This window comes from Mustela lutreola, chromosome 1 (assembly GCF_030435805.1).
Source record: "Mustela lutreola isolate mMusLut2 chromosome 1, mMusLut2.pri, whole genome shotgun sequence".
Taxonomy (NCBI): domain Eukaryota; kingdom Metazoa; phylum Chordata; class Mammalia; order Carnivora; family Mustelidae; genus Mustela; species Mustela lutreola.
In genome coordinates, this window is record NC_081290.1 from 231,892,733 (window position 1) to 231,907,699 (window position 14,967).

The 14,967-nt window shown below is 53.3% G+C and overlaps 1 protein-coding gene across 6 annotated transcripts in view; it reads right to left on the reverse strand.

Annotated features, from left to right (window-relative positions):
- P2RY6 (pyrimidinergic receptor P2Y6) overlaps positions 1-11,246 on the reverse strand; it is a 35,861-nt gene extending 24,615 nt beyond the window's left edge. For 3 of the 6 annotated variants that reach the window (XM_059133264.1, XM_059133260.1, XM_059133276.1), the window contains exon 1: positions 11,067-11,246. The gene's annotated coding sequence lies outside the window, so the exon portion shown is untranslated. Of the gene's footprint in view, positions 1-1,995; positions 2,982-11,066 lie in introns of those variants that run through there. The other 3 variants (XM_059133263.1, XM_059133253.1, XM_059133269.1) reach the window with 1 other exon arrangement.
- Between the last annotated feature and the right edge of the window lie 3,721 nt (positions 11,247-14,967).

Consider the following 14,967-nt stretch of genomic DNA (forward strand, 5'->3'; position numbering starts at 1 on the left):
GGGGAAATGGGCCTGGGACCAGAGAGCTGGGGTGGAGTGTCACTGGGGAGAACTCTGTAGACACAGCTGCCTGAGAGTCTTGTCTGGCCTCTGCTACAGAGAGCACCAGTGGCCAGACTCTGCCAACTCATCCCTCCCCTGGGGAGGACAAATTCGAATCCCAGGTCCCATGCTTTAAATTCTCTGAACCTCAGCTTTCTCAACTGCAAAATGGGAGAACAACAAGCTTGTCTGTATTCATTGGTTCAGTCTCAGGACTTTGGAGCACTTGGCACCTAGTAGGTGCTCAATAAACAGCAGCCATTGCTATCCTCACTTCGCCTGCTCTTTCAGCTCAGTACTGCCTGACTGATTCATTCATTTGCTCTTTCCTTCATTTATTCATCTGGCCAACCAGCCAGCACATGCCCACTAGGTGAGTCACAACAGTTAAGAATAAAGTCTCTGGAGTCAGATCACGGTTAAAAAACTCCAGAAATGCCACTAGTTGGCTGGGTAACCCTGGGAAAGCCACTTCCCCTCACTCACTCAGGCTTCATTTCCTACGTGTAAGATGGGAATCGTAAGAGCCCCTCTGGAGGGGGCTGGATGGGAGAACGGCATGACAGCAACCAGCCCAGAGTCTTGGAAGGAAATGTGGGTGGCAGGTGAGCCACACAGAGGAGCCAGGCAAGGCGCCAGCCCTGCAGACCACGCCAGGCTGGGAGCCACAGGCAGTCAGGCCTCTAGGGACAGTCACAGGATGAGGCGATGGCGGGCGGGAGGGAAGAAGAGTCAGCAGGCTCAGAGACAATTGCTAGGTTTCTGGACCATGGCCTGCTCCCTTTCTGGTAAACTAGGAAGCAGTGAGGAAACACACACACACACATACACACACACACAGATTGTAAGAAGTGTAGAGGAGAAAAGCCCTAGCTAAACAGGGAGAGTTGGGCAGTGTGGGGTCACCCCACCCCGCCAGGCCAGGCGAACATGTCCACATACACACATTGCACACATGTGCGCACACACTCACAAGCTGCATGTTCTCGCTTGTGCGTACACCCCCAAGGGCTTGCACACACAGGCTCATGCCCCCTCAGAGGCACGAACTTTGTAGTCTGCAAAGAGCCTTTTCATCTATCATCTCATTCCATACGGAGGGGTGAGAGGTTGTCCCTGAATTGGCCTGGGACGCGTTCCAGAGCAAACATGATATGTGAATCCCAGACGTCTTCAGGACACACCCAGGGCCCATCCCAGGGCTGTGCTGCCTCAGTGTCCCCCGTCCCCCAAACCCGGAGGTGTTAGCAGGAGCTAGACGGCACCAGAAACCTCAGGAAGGTTTGAACGCAGCCTCCTACCCCAGATTTACTTACTCACCCCACTTCACTCTCCCTCAGCAAGTCGCACTGCGCCTCAAGAACTCACTTTCCCCACCGGTCACACGCGGTCGGCTCTAGCCTGTCCTTTGATTTAGCTGGGATGGCAGAGGCAAGAGTTTCCCAATCGCCTTTTCTGTGGACCCCCATCGGGTCACCTAATCCTTCTAAGCCTCTCCCACCGTAGGCTCCCATAGGGCTCTGAGGGCAGAACCTAGCCTCCTCCCTGGGCGACCCTCACCAGCATACAATACCTAACATTTTTCAATCCTCAGGGGGCGTCATTGTTATCCCCATTTTATAGAATGAGAATTGAGGCCTTAAGAGGGAACATGTCCTGTGCCACTCGAAACTCAAAACCAGAGGAACATCGCTCCCAATTCTATCTTTACTATTCTACCCCTCCACGGAGCGCCCCCCCCCCGCCCCCGCCCCCAGTACCGAATCTTCATCTCCTCTGTCCTATGTGGCCTGCAGGCTCCAGGTGCAACCAGGATCAGGAAGGGAGGAAGACCCCCGCGTCTTCTCCCACCCCCACTCCAGCCTGTGATCAGCCACAGTGGCTGCAAGGGGGACTGTGGGTGAAGCGTTGAGAGGAGGTGGGAGCTCAGGGTCATTAACCCAGATCACTTACCCAGCAGTTAGTAAGTTCCATGTTGGTCCACGAAGCACTGGAGCAAATTCTGACTCCAAGAACAACCCCTAGAGCTAGCCAGTTCCTGCGCCACAAACTGTCACATGCATGTTTCACAGAAGTCCAAGGAGGTAGCAAGAAACCAAGAAATCAAGGAGGGGAAGTAACTTACCGCAGCACAAAGATGGCAAGAGGCAGGGCTGGGGCTCAAATCCCAAGAACCAGTCAAGTTCATTCAACCACTACCCAGTTGTGAGCGGGGCCCCCCATGGTCTGGGTGTGCTTCCCTGAGTGTGCTCGCCCATTTAGTCTGAGGGCTGTTGGGACAAGAGTCTGAGATTGCCTTTCACGACGGCACAGGGAGGCACTCCTCCTCCTTTCTGCCCTACCCCTCAGCCCTCTCCTGGCCTTTCTCAGAAAGGTCTGGAGAGAGTCCTGGCCCTGCTTCTTGTTGCCATTGAGAGCAAATTACCTGTTTTTTTTTTTTTTTTTTTTTTTTTTTTAACAGTGTCTGGAAGATCCATTAAGAGAGGCTGAGACCCTGAGTTAACAGCTCTGTCATCTACAGCTCTGACTCCAGATGCCACCCGCTCCTCCTAAGGGCCTAAGATGACTCCTTGGATTGAAGGTGCCTCGGAGAAAAAAATGGCTGAGCCTGACCCACCATTCTCTTGACAGCTGTAACCCACCTTCGAGCTTGGGCTTGACGAGAGGGCAGACAGGGTGGCTCTGCCCAGAGCCAGTGGTGGCCTGGGACAGCCCCTCCCCCTCCAGAAGACTGGTTCCCCTCCTCCTCCTCCTTCTTCTTCTTCTTTTTTTTTTTTGTGTGTGTCTTGTTTTGTTTTTACAAATACTTATTGGGTACCTACTCTGTCCAGGTAATGTCCAAGGCATCTGAGAACACAAAACTAAGCCCCACCCTCACACCACTGACATTCTATCAGGGAGACCAGTCTATTTTAGTTAATGAGTTTAGTAACTACAGAGCAGGTCAGGTAGCGCGCTGGAGAGCGACATCAGGAAGGGTAAGGAGGGCAAAGCGCCAGGGGCTTGCAATCTCAGCCACGCTGGACAGGTGCCATCACCATCCTCCCCGGCCACCCAACCCAGAGGAGACCCCAAGCCCTGAGTCCCCATTCTGTGCCAGGCCCTGCCTCAGGGGTTCTCAGAAGTGGGCCCAGGCTCTGGCTCACAGGCCTTAGCTCAGGACCATCAGGGCTCTGGCATGGAGCATCCTGAGCCTGCCTTCCTCTCATGGCCATGGAGAAGCCTTCTGAAGGTTCCACATTTTCCAGTCAACTCCAGTGTCCCATTGTTGAGAGAGCAGACCCAGATAGGCACAGGTAGGGACTGGCCTGGATCCCACAACGGGGCAAAGGTGTCCTTGCTCCTGCTCCTGCCTTCTCCCCTGGCATGTCCACAAGGGCAGACTCAGGGCTGAGCCTCACGGCAGAGCACTGGCCTAGGGGGGCTGTCGGTGCCCTCAGCCAGCTCCTGGCAAATGACTGTGAGGTGCTCCTCCGTTGGGCCTACCTGGTAGTCGCAGGCTGCCCCATCCTCCCACCGCGGACAGGCCAAAATGTCCTTCTCTATGCCCCGGGGGGCTGTGACCACTTCTCCCCAGCTCAAGCTCAGGTGACTAGGGTTTTGGTTAACTCTGCCTCACCCCGCTGTCTGACTTCAGGCACGTCCCATCTCTTTGTGGGCCTTGGTTTCTTCATCCATCTGACAGGAGATGCAGACACCTGTATCTCTTTCTGTCATAAAGAAGGAGCAAGCCACTGGCAAGAGAGCAGTTTGCAAACTTCTCAGTGCTATCCATGTGAGAGGGGATATTATATCCTTAACACCCCTGCTTGTCTGAAAAACAGCCTCCTCATGCTTGTGGGTCCCTGACGTAACCCCCAGAGCAGGCCCTTGATGCTTAATGGGATCTGAGTATAAATTCAAAAAACACAAAAGCACCTCTGTTCCCAGTCTGACGGCCAACAGCCAACAGGAAAAGCCTCTCCTCTTTAAGAAGATGAGGAAGGAGACATGGAGAGGAACAAGGCCAGGAGATCTGGGAAAGGCAATTCCAGGAGGAGAGGGTGGAGGATTGAGGTAGGTATAAGGGTCAACCTCCTCTGTCTCAGGTCCCGGGGCTGGGAGATAATGAAACTAGATGAATGTTGGGTACATGTGGTCTACAAGGGAGGGGGGTGTCAGCCATGTGTGGGTTTGACCCAGAAACTGTACAGGTATTCACAGGGGTACACGTGCTTAGAATTGCACCCGTGTGTCTAGGGCACACATGTGTGCCCATGGGAGTGGCCCTGGAATGTCTGTGTTCACATGCATGGCAGCCTGTGTCTGTGTCTCTGCATGTGATGCACACATGTGCCCACTCCTGTCAACCTCTGGTTCACAAGCCTTGTTTTCCCAGGAGATTTGTGGGGTTCCTGGTCCCTGTAGGCTCTCGATTTTCTCTGGGAACAAAAGCAGTTACGCAAGAGGAGGAGGAAGGCTTAGAGGCTTAACTCAGGCTCAGGCGCTCCCAGCTCAGCCATGGGCGTAGTCTCCTCACCATGGGTGTGTGCCCCAGGTCAAAACCCTGCCTCGCGGGGGTCCTCAGACCCTCTGCAGCACGTGGGCACTGACCACCCCCCCCGCCCAGTCACCCTCCTGACCTCCAGCACTGGCAGGAGCCCCTCAGTCTCCGACAATAGCCAAGCACTTTACATTTTATGCCCCATGTCCTTGTTGGATGATTGCTGAACACGAACTTCAGAGTCCCATTCCCTCCCCACCCCACAGGCAGCCGCTGCCAACTGGGTCTCAGGGTGTCCCCTTCCTCACTCTGAGCTGGGCTCATAGGACAGCTCTAGCCACTCCATGGGGTAAGTCTCCCCTCTTCCAGAACCTGGGTTTCTCCAGCTGTCCAATAAAGCTCTCTTGGCCCAGAGCAGACTGGACCACTGAGAAGGCCCGTGATGAGCCACCAGTAAGCAGCAACAGTGTCCTGCACGTCCCAGACACCCAGACACCCAAGGCTGCGGCTCACTGGCGCCTTGCTGCTCCCCGGATCCAGGAGGGAAACACAGCCCTGAGTTCTCTGCCTGAAACAGGAGACCACCTGGCCCCAGGCTCAGGGCTAGACCTGGTTCCTCTGGGGTCCCCAAGGGCCTGGACCCTCCCTGAGGCTTGCAGGCAGCATGCCTGGTGGTCTCCTCAGACAGGGTGAGGCTAGGCCCTCCTGTTGCACCTCAGCTTTCCTTTTCTGCAACCTGGGCACCCCGTTCTGTCTCGCATCTGGGGTCTGCTGTTACACATCATCGGGAGGGTCAGAGGCACATCCGAGAAGTGGTGGAAGAGGAAGGAACTCGTGCTGGCAGGGGCTGTCCCTCGCTGGTGCACACCCAGCACACCCAGACCCTGACAAAGCTCCGCACCACCCACATGGGCCCACACATACACGCAGGGGCCCCGGCAGCTGCCACCCCTAGGCACACAGGCAGCCGCATAAGTGTGCATTCTCATGCAGCCCAGGATACACAGGGCGACCACTTGGCTCCACAGCCCGTTTCATTCCAAGACCTTTCAGAACAGAGAGGGGTGCACAGGGAAGAGCTGAGTCCTTGGCTTCTGCCCAGAGAGGCTGAGGGTTTCCCAAGGACACCAAGTGGTTTTTCTGGCCCATCCTCTCCGGCCACCCGGCAAAGCCCTGCCCAGAGTGCTCAGAGAGAGCAGGCCAAAGTCCTTTTGGGAGTGTGGTCCTCCATCTGCCTAATCCTGTGTGTTTCTGGCTCAAGGGGAGGCCTTGGACTAATCAGTCACTCTGGATTTGGGAGCCGCAGGGGCAGAATGTGGGAAAGAGAGTTGTGGGGGTGGGGCACAGGGCCATTGCTAGTCAGAGAGGGCCCAGCCTCCCCCAGAGCCCTCACTGCACGAGATTTGTGATTCATTCACTCATTCTGTATTTATCAAGCTTTTCCGAGTATCAGTGTCCTAGTGGTGAAGCTTCTCAGCCTGTCTCAGACTTGGCTCGGAATCCAGTTTCCACAGAGCTTCCGGGATGGTGTGGGTGGGGTCCAGTCCCAGGTGCCTCCACCGCACTCTGGTTCTCCTCCTGGATTCCAGCCATAGCCCGATCTGATCCTCACCACACGGACTGAAGTGGGAACTTCACTGAGGAGCACTGACATCGTCTAAGAACATGTTAGAATGCACCCTGAGGCCCTGCCTTCACCTACAAAAATCAGATCCCCAAGGAAGCCAGGCATACAGTGACATTTGAGAAACATTGATATAGAACATTTTATAGAGACCCAGTTCTTCTTCCCGCTGCCCTTTCTAGGATGGCAAAGGCCCATTTGGGTAACAACTATATGGGCAAACACACAGTGCTTATAACATCTTATTCAACCCTCATACAGCCCTAAAGGGGGAAGTACCATTACTATTCCCGTATTACAGATGGGGAAAAGAGGCACTGAGCAGTTGGGTAACTTACTAAAGACTGGTAGAACTATTAGTAGCAAAGTCAGGATTTGAACACAATGCTTTGGACCAGTACACTGCCCTATTCAGCACCAATGTCTCTGTATCTGGGTAGGAGTCAGTGTGGTGAGATAGGCCATAAAAAAAGTGAAAAACTTAAGGAGACAGTGAACCTTCTCCTAAGAGCCTAGGAAATAATCAGATTTTACTTATGATATTTTTAGAATTTACAGCTCTGGGGGCACCTGTGTGGCTCAGTGGGTTAAGCCTCTGCCTTTGGCTCAGGTCATGATCTCAGGGTCCTGGGATCGAGCCCCGCGTTGTGCTCTCTGCTTGACGGGGAGCCTGCTTCCCCCGCCCTCTCTGCCTGCCTCTCTGCCTACTTGTGATCCCTCACTCTCCGTCAAATAAATAAATAAAATCTTAAAAAAAAAAAAAAAAGAATGTACAACTCTGTCCTCAAAGGGCTGGAGGCAGTGCAGACAATAGCCACAAAGGCCATATGATCCTATTAGAGGCAGAGCAGAAATAAACGGTAGAGAAATCTGGACTAAGATGGTGACTGAGCTCCCTGGCAGCCAAAATAAAAAGGGAGGGAGGAACGGGGCTAGCAGTAGAGAGGCTCTGAGGGTTCCTGAGCTGAGCCAGAGTCATAGGGAAGGAGACAAGTGGACCACTGGAGAGGTATTCGGGATGAAAGTTCAGTGGGGCTTGATCACCAAATGGAGGGAAAAGCCCAGAATACACCCAAGCCTTTGGCTCCTGCGGGGGTGCTAGAGGACCGAGAGCACACAGATAAGGACTGGGCACAGCACCTCACACAGTAAGCACTAGTGAATGTTAAGCTACCTGTTCCCTCTTCATTCATGGTAATGCCACTCCCTTCCTCACCCCGCTTCACACAGCCTGGAGGCTCAGGACTCTGGCGTCTGCTCTTCCCCAACCTCTGGGAGGCTCCTGCTCACCACCCCAGACTCCAGAACCACTGCCCCCCAAGCTACAGCTCCTTCCTTCCCCGCTTGGGGGCGGTCGTGGGAAAAAACTCAGGGCGAGCACTGTGCGTTAGCAGGCCTGCGGTCCGGGCTCAGGGCCGGGCTGGGTGGAAAGGCTACAGGTTAAGAGGTGACACCCAGGAAGCCTGTCCCCCCCACCCTCCCCAATCTCATAAACTCTCAGCCAATCCTGCATTCTTCCAGAGGACAAGCCTCCCCAGTTCTTTCAGTTCTGAGACCAATTTCTCACATGTGGCTGAGACTGAGGCGGAGCAGAGAGGAGGGGCAAGAGGTCACAGTTGCGGTGTCTCGTGCTCTATTTTCCTAACTCTTCACCTGATCGCTCATTTCTTCAGGCTCTCCTCACCTGTTCGACTAATATCTACAGTCTGGTCCAGGTATCCCACAACAAGACTGCTGTCCTCAGGAGCAGGAGCAAGAGGTCAGGGCGTTTTAGTCCTGTGTGACAGTTTATCAGCCAAGCAAAGGGGGTTCTGGAGAGGGAAAGTGACTTGTCCAGGCTGACAAGGGGCCTGGCCGTCCACCCTCCACTCCCCAGCCCACGCTGACCTCCAACACGGCTGTGCGTTAATGGTGCCATTCTTGCGAACCCCACAAGAGTTTTTTCAATAACCTAAGGTACTTAGAGAGTCCCCGACACAGTGAGGTTTGCCTTTGGGGTCTCCTCAGCCCCATTTCTTTTTCTCTCCCTTTGTCCTCTTTGTGTCCCCTTCAAGAACTCAGTGATCCTGAGGGGAACGATGACCAACCCTGGATCCAAACCACTCCTTCTCCGCGGCCACCCTCCCTTGAAAGCCATGAGTTCCAAGTACCTCCACTGCCCTGTTGGGGCAGGTTCACTGTCACCCATCCCAGGGAACACGTGGCAATTTTACCAGGGACCTCCCCTCACCCCTTCCCTTACCACGACAGGAAGAGCTCCAATGGCTGCGTTTGGCTGTGGACAGATAGTTCCTGGAGCTTCTCAGATAATCCTGCAGAAGTGACCACTAGCATATTTTCTCTGGCAGTTTATAAGCTTGAAAGTGTTTCAGGCTTCCAGAGCCAGGGTCAGAATCCTTGAACACTTTAAGCTGGAATCAGGGAATGTTACAGCTGGAGCACAGAAAGTCAGAGCTTAGGTTATAGACTTCAAGAATGTGTGAGTTGAGATTATAGATTCTTAGGGCTAAGGCTGTAGAATCACTGACAATTACAGCTGGATTGTGGATTAAAAGGAAATCTGACAGCTGAAAAGAGAGAGCTGGCCTTGTCACCCAGCCAGTCACGGATGGGCCAGGTCTCCCGAAACCCAGCAAAGTTCTGTCTTCCAGGCCTCCTGGAGCAGCACAGAGGGTCTCTGGGGCCAAAGCACTCTCTGCGTGGGGACAGTGGGGACACTGGTCTGCCTCTGTCCTGTCCCGAGCCTCACTGCCAGGCCATCACAGCACGCCGCCACCACAGTGGATATATTTAGGTGCCCTCCCTAAATATGTTTCCACAGCTCCCAACACTGCCTTTTATGTCCCCTCCTCCTCCGAGGCCTCCAGGCACCTTCTCTAAACTGCCCCAATGAAGTCATCAGGAACAACAGCTCTTGCTCCACCAACGCAAACATTCCCCTCCCCTAAAGAAGGCCCAGCTTGAGGGGTCTCCTGGGTCACCTCAGCCTGGAGCTCAGTCCCACCTGCTCTAACTCTGACCTCACCTCCTCCCTCCAGCTCCCAGGGCTTACCTTGGGCCAGGGACCAAACATCCTTGATCTTGCCCTTCTTGACTTTCCTTATTCTAGACAAAGGGCACCCTTGCCCCTGGCAGTCCCCAAACACACACACACACACACACACACACACACACACACACACACGTGTGCGCGGGCACACATGCACCAGCATTTTTTTGTTCCTCTAGTGTTTGTCAGGAGAGAGTCCTCTGTCAGACGGCTACCCTCGCACTTCACCCCAGCCTCCCTCCCACACTCCATTCCAGCCTTGCCAGAAACTTGGCATCCTCCCTTTTCAGACTGCATCTTCCCAGCAGCACAGAGTCACGTAGAGTACCAGAGTGATGGAGACCAGGGACAGGAATGGATTCCCTAGATGTGCTTGGATGGAAGGCTCTCAGATTCCCAACTGCCCATCTCATGAGAAATTGTCGTTCCTGTGGGTATCGGGGTTCCTGGGGCAGGCAGGGAACCCCTCATGTAGGGGCTCCATCACACCCATCATAGTTTTATCACCAGCAGTTAGTCTTATCACTAACAGTTAAGGGACTTTATGGGCTGGAGTTTGTGCTAGAGTTTTATATCCTTACAATGACCCTTTGAGGCAACTATATTAATGTCTCCATCTTACAAAGGAAGAAACTAAGGCACAGACAGGTTTTAACCAAAGTCCCACATGTAGAGCGTACCAGAGCTGGGATTTAACCAAGCCTGGATAACACAACCACCTCAACAGTCCCAGGTGGTAACCTGCCATAGGGACCTCCTTCCCCGTAGTCCCCAGTGGTCCTGCAGCCTCTTTCTGCCCAGCCGGTGGAGAAAAAGAATCTCATTGATTCTGCTCCCCTGCTGCTGAACTAGAAATAACCAACAGACCCCAGTACAGTCCCCTCATGTGGGGTACACCCCCCACATCACTGGGGCCCCTTCCTTAAGTTGTAGATGGCCCCATCCACAACTCCAGCTTCCCATAATGCACACAGGCACACATAGCACAACACACACCACCCATACCTTGTGTTAAGTCCTGCCATCCCAGTCTGGAGGACAGGCAGGGGACTCCTACTCTACAGGTGCCAGAGGGCTCCCACCCCAGGACAAACCCTGCCAAGCCTTGAGTCAACTCATGGGATGCTAACTTACCCAAACAATATTTTACATTAAAACCAATGCGGAAATCTTACAGAGAAGAATGCAAAATCCACATGAATGCTAAAGATTAGGAGACTTCAGAGAAGCTGTGTGTGTGAATGTGAGTGTGGGACTGTTTGCACTTCCTCCACCCAGATCCGGGGTGAGCTTTCATTCTCCAGAGCCTTTCGGGGTGCTGCGTGGAAAAGTAAGAACCACCCTGGGGCCACGAAAAATGTTCTTCCCGGGGTAACGGCTGCACAAATGCTTCTCACCTTCCACCACCCGGCTCAGCACACCACACAGGGCAGCACAGGTGCCACACACAGAATACACATCTCAAAACCGGCACAACACGCATATGTATGCACCACTGTGTCGCGGCACCTGCCACAGTGTGCACACTTCTGGGGGCACACATGGAACCCCGAGGTTCCTCCCGCACAGTCACCTGGAGCTTTGGGAGGTAATGCACACACTTCCTGCGTGTGGTCACACCCCACAATCCACTGGTCACACGCCACACACACACACACACACACACACACTAATGCATACAACCCGGCACACACATTTCCCATACTCCATACTCATGTCTTACACACTGTCAACACCACACACACACACCCCTAGGAACCCCACCCCGGCAGGGCTTCGAGCCTGGAGCTGGGGCGGGCAGGCATACTCCGGACCCGCGCTTGCCGGCACCTCCTGTCCCTGGATTCCCCCGACCCGCACGCCCTTACCTGTGCCCCGCAGCACCAGCCGGCTCCAGGCGGGGAACAGCGCTCGCCTCGGCGCTGAGAGGCGAACTCGCACGCCTCCGTCTCTGTCGTTAGGAGGCGAACCCGCAAATCAAGCGGCCGCAGGAGTTGGTCCCCACTCCCAGCCCAGCGTCTCTCGCCTCCCGAGTGCCTCGCAGCCCGAGCCCGAGCACCAGGACTGGAGCGGGGGCGTGGCCGGGCTGGCGCGCAGCCACGTTGGAGTCCCGCCCAAGCTGGACCCGGCTGGGTTGCCCGCCCCTTGGGGAGAGCAGGGGATGCGGAGAAGAGTCTGGAAGAGGCCACAGGCGTCGGGGGCGGCGCTCTGGGTTGGGAATCGTGATCCCCTGGACTCTAGTTCAGGTTCCAACATCCTTAAGGTTCCCTGGTCTCAGTTTCCCTCTTTGTACTGGGGGCAATGGGAAGTGGTGATTCCTCGGGTCTTTGGGGCTCTGACATTCTGCAGTTCTGAGCTGGTGGCAGAGAGGAAGGAATAATAATTATTTCTTGAGTACCTGTTATGTGCCAGACACCGACTATGTTAGGTATTTTAATCCGTTACCTCATTTAATCCCCATGGCAATTCCAGGGACTTTTAAAATCCCATTTTACAGGTGGAGAAACGGAAGCACAAACAGATGAAGTGACTTGCCCAATATTATGCAGCTGGTAAGTGGCAGACCTGAGATTTGAAACCAGGCAGTCTGGCTCTAGAGCCCAAGTACCCCTACAGCCCGGGTTGGTGGCACTTTCCACACCAGAGGCTGCTCCCTGATCATCATAACAATCCCAGGAGCCTGGTGTTACAGATCCATTTTACGGATTAAGAAATTGAGGTATGGGAAGATTATCTTACCCTAGGTTGTGGAGCTGGTGGAGCATCACACTAAAGATGGGAGTTGGAGGGACACCTGGGTGGCTCAGTTGGTTAAGCAGCTGCCTTTGGCTCAGGTCATGATCCCAGCATCCTGGGATAGAGTCCCACATCAGGCTCCTTGCTCCGCAGGGAGCCTGCTTCTCCCTCTGACTCTGCCTTCCACTCTGTCTGCCTGTGCTCGCTCTTGCTCTCTCTCTGACAAATAAGTAAATAAAATCTTTAAAAAAAAAAAAAAAGAGGGGCGCCTGGGTGGCTCAGTCGGTTAAGCCGCTGCCTTCGGCTCAGGTCATGATCCCAGTGTCCTGGGATCGAGTCCCGCATCGGGCTCTCTGCTCAGCCAGAAGCCTGCTTCTTCCCCCCACCCTCTCTCTCTGCCTTCCTCTCTGCCTGCTTGTAATCTCTGTGTCTGTCAAATAAATAAATAAAATCTTTAAAAAAAAAAAAAAAAAAAAAAAAAAAAAGATGGGAGTTGGAGTGATGCTGGGGATGGTGAGTGTCAGGATAGTGTGACCGGACAGAACTTGGTACATAGGTGGTGCTTAATCAATGTCAACATTCCTCCTGACTGTCACTCCCTGTGCCTCGCTTCTTTTATCTCCTAAGATCTCCTACTGGACTCTGGCTTCCACTTCCCTCATCCCTGAAACCTCTCTGACCCATGGCCCTCAGATAAGCCAGACCCAGTGGCTCGGTGACCACTGCAGCTTTTATTCAACAACTGAGTTCCTAGTATGTGTCAGGCTCTGTGGTAGGCACTGGAAATGCACAAAGACAGTTCAGAGAGCTCTGGCTCCATGGAGTTTACAAGCAGTGGGGAACACAGACATTAGTCACACAAATTAATACATGATTACACATTGTGATGAGTGCTAAAAAGGAAAAGTGAAGGGCTGTATGAGAGATTATAATGCGGGGCAGGGGAGACATCCAGTAAATCAAGAAATTTGGGAAGACGTCCCAGAGGAAGTACCATTTAAGCTGAGACCAAAGTGAGTGGCTGGCCTCAGCCAGTTGACAGTGAGGGGAAGGGAATCGAAACCACGCAGAGGGCTTGAGGCAGGAAAGGGCTTCTCTGGTTCCAGGAAATGAAGTGCAACCAGACTTGGGGGTGCCCCACGAGCTGGGAGGCATGGTGGGAGATGGGTTACAAGAGCAGCAATGGCCATCCCAGACAGATCTTGTGGCAATGGTCAGGAATCTGGCCCTTGTCTGCAGGGCCGTGGGAGTCACAGAAGTGTTTGGAGCAGCAGAGTGACATAATCCGATTTCACTTTCGTAGATTTCTCAGGTGCTGGATGGAGAATGAGGAATGGATGAGAGGCAGAAGGTGGCAGCAGGAGCCCAGCTAGGACATTGCCTATAGTCGGCTTTCCATAGGCTGCAGGCTGGCTTTCCATAGTCTGGAAATAGATAATGGTGGCAGGCTTCTGTAGGAAGTAGGGGATAGAGCTCTGAGGACAGATCCAAGGATGTCTAGTGTCGGGATAGATCTTGAGGCAAAGCCTTGTCTGGTTCATCCCTTTGCAGGGAGAAGGTGTTTGTCTGTGACTCAAGGGACTTGGGCCCCTAGAAACCCTCAGCTAGGGAGGCTCTCTCCTCTGACTTCACAGTGGCACTTCCAAATCCCCCCTCCTCACAAACCCTAACTTACCGATATCTTCATCCTAGCTGCTGACCCCACTCTCTACTGGACTCACCAAGAAAATTCACTCACAAATGTCCACTGGCCCTTTCTTGCATCAGATAGACACTAGGACTGAGGTCAGGCTTTCTAGAAGGGGCTCACTCAGGTTTCTGCCCCCAACCTTTCAACTCAACAGCCTTCTATCCAAGAAGTGGCTCTTCTGTCATCCGCAGTGAAGGCCCCAGCCAGTGTCCAGAGCTGTTCTGCTTCTGCAATCGGGTCCCCCGTACCCTCAGGCAGCCCACTCTCTCCTGGTCTCCTTTCCTGCCAGTCTGAACCTGCTCCAGCATCTCCCCTAGCCCTGCTTTGGGGCCAGGCTCTCCAGGTACTGCCCCCTCCCTTCCCTTCACCACCACTGCAGTCCTTTCCCATTTACTTCAGTCCCTACAGCACTCCCAACACAGCCTCTCCAAGAACCTAGGAACCCGTGTCTCCAAAGGAGTGTCACTCCATGGACACTGTCAAGAACTCCCAGGGTGGCCCCCACAATACCCTTCCTGCTTCTCCTCCTGCTTCCCAGATCCTCCCAGGGCTCTGTCCCTGCCTCTTCTCTGCTCACTCTGCACATTGTCCCTTGGGGAAGGCTCCTTCAATTACCTCTGTGTGCCAGACACCCAGTCTCCCCCTCCAGCCCAGCCTATCTCCTGCATCCCAGACCCATTGTTTCTTGGACATCTTTGATGTCCTTTGATGACCAAAGCATCCTCTTCTCTGCGTTACTCTCCCTCATGTCCTCATCTCTGTGATTCATCAGCCCCATCACCTCACCCCAATATCTGTGACACTCAGAAGATAGCTCCTCCTTTCAGCTCCCTTTGTAGCTTGTATTCAGCAAACATTTACTGAATTCTTGCTGTGGGCCAGGACTAGGGAAGGATTTCTTAAAGAAAAACAACAAAAGAGAAAAAGATTATGCAGGAAAAAATTGGTGAACTCCAGTCAAATAAAATTTTTTAAGTTCAGTTAATCATAGACATACACACACACAACACACACACACACACACAGACACCACACACACATACACACAGGAGTGAAAAGACAGACCACAGGCTGAGAGAAGATAATTGCAATACATGTAACAGACAAGGGTTACGATTCAGCACATATGAATAACATCTAAGTATCAATCAGTAGAAGCCAAACCGCCTAATAGAAAACTGAGCAAAACACATAAACAGGCATTTTAAAGAAAAGGAAGCGAGTACGGTCCATGCATATAGGAAAATATGTTCAACCTCATTATCACCTAGGGAAATTTCAATTAAAACTGCGGTAAATGGGCGCCTGGGTGGTTCAGTGGGTTAAGCCGCTGCCTTCGGCTC